The sequence below is a fragment of the Eubalaena glacialis genome, chromosome 3 (genome assembly GCF_028564815.1).
Source record: "Eubalaena glacialis isolate mEubGla1 chromosome 3, mEubGla1.1.hap2.+ XY, whole genome shotgun sequence".
Taxonomy (NCBI): Eukaryota; Metazoa; Chordata; class Mammalia; order Artiodactyla; family Balaenidae; genus Eubalaena; species Eubalaena glacialis.
The window spans coordinates 171,967,588-171,969,510 of NC_083718.1; the positions used below are offsets into that span (position 1 = coordinate 171,967,588).

The following is a 1,923-nucleotide window of genomic DNA, read 5'->3' on the forward strand; positions in this document are numbered from 1 at the left end:
ACTTGTTTTATCTATTATTAAGAGAGTGATATCAAAATCTCTGACTATAATTGTGGATTTGCCTATTCCTCCTTGCAGTTCTTTTAGTTTTTGCTCCATGTATTTTGAAACTCTGTTATTAGGGACATAAAAGCTTAGGATTCTTAAGTTTTCTTGGTGACTTGACCACTTTATCATAATGAAAGGTTCTTCTTTACGCCTGGTATAGTCTATGCTCTGATATCTACTTTTTTTAATGTTACTGTGGCCACTGCAGATTTATTTTGATTAGTGTTAGCATGGCATGTATTTTCCAATCCCTTTTACCCTTAAGCTATCAGTTTCTTTATATTTAAAGTGTATTTCTTGACTCCCTCAGCCTTACTCCAGGGACTTTGCTGTAAAGTGCCTGGCATTGCTGGAGGGTACATGAACGAGCACGCATACTTCCCTAGAGAGACTGCTGTCCTGTGGGGCCTACACGTGGAGCTGACAGCACAGGTCGGGTGGGGTCTGACGGTTTCCTTTTTGTACGTGCTGACTGGCGATACTCAAACAGGGTAGAGACATTAGCTATCGGTAAGCGAGAGATGACGCACATGCCTGAAAGAACCAGAATAAAATGCTAAACTCCAGTGTAACTGGAACACAGGCCACGTGTCAAAGGAAACACAAACCGAACAGTTTTGTTATGGAATAATTTCTAACTGATAAGTATCAGAACATGTCAGAGGTTTCCTGTCGTTTTTCAGGAATGCTAACTCGGGGGTATAAATAAATAAATAAATAAAGTGTACTTCTTGGGACGTCCCTGGTGGTCCAGTGATAAAGAATCCATCTTCCAATGCAGGGAACATGGGTTCAATCCCTGGCAGGGAACTAAGGTCCCACTTGCCACGGGGCAACTAAGCCTGCACGCCACAACTACTGAGCTCGTGTGCCTCAACAAGAGAGCCCGTGTGCCCACAAACTACAGAGCTTACGTGCTCTGGAGCCCACGCACCACAACTACAGAGCCCACGCGCCCTAGAGCTCACATGCCGCAACTAGAGAGAGAAAACCCACACACCACAACTAGAGAGAAGCCCAAGGACCACAACGAAGACCCAACACAGCCAAAAAAATAAAGTAAATAAATAAATTAAATAAATAAGTGTACTTCTTGTAGGTAGCCTACGGTTGAATCATGCTTGTTTATCCAATATGACAATCTCTACCTTTTGATCAAGGTGATTAGACCATTTACATTTAATGCGATTATTGATATAGTTAGGTTTAAGTCTCTTATTATGCTGTTTGTTTTCTATTTTTTCCAGCTGTTCTTTGTTCCCTCTTGTCTCTTTTTCTGCCTTCTTTTGGATTGAGTTTTTTTGTGATTCCATTTTATCTTATTTCTTGATGTATTAGATCCATCTCTTCGTCACGCTAGTGGTTTGCTTTAGGGTTTATAGTATACATATTCAACTTATCAGTCTGTCTTCAAGCGATGTCACACTACATCATGTATAGTATGAGAAACTTACAACAATGTACTTTCTTTTCTCCCTTTCTGGCCTCTGTGCTATTTTTTCTCATACATTTTACCCTATGTGTGTTATGCAGCCTACAAAACATTGTCATTACTTTTGCTTTAGAACCAGTCAATTATCTTTTAAAGAGATTTAAAAAAAAAAGAAAAAAAGTCTTTTATTATTTACCCATGTATTTACCATTTCCAGAGATCATCATTCTTTGTGTGGATCCCGATTTCCATCTGGTATGATTTTCCTTCTACCTGAAGGACTCCCTTTAACATTTTTCATAGTGTAGGTCTGCTGGTGACAAGTTTTTCCAGAATCTGGTCCTCAGGTCTTTTGCACTCAGAAGGCCAACACCACAATTTCCTAAGGTTAACACTCTCCAAAAATTTAAAGTGAACCAACATTTCCTGTCAGTCTGAAGTGG

General features: G+C 39.7%; 1 non-coding gene across 1 annotated transcript; it reads left to right on the forward strand.

Annotated features, from left to right (window-relative positions):
- The first annotated feature begins 349 nt into the window (after positions 1–349).
- Positions 350–476, forward strand: LOC133089309 (small nucleolar RNA SNORA49). Its single transcript, XR_009700682.1, has one exon. It is a non-coding gene; the product is annotated as a small nucleolar RNA SNORA49 (small nucleolar RNA).
- Positions 477–1,923: the final 1,447 nt, after the last annotated feature.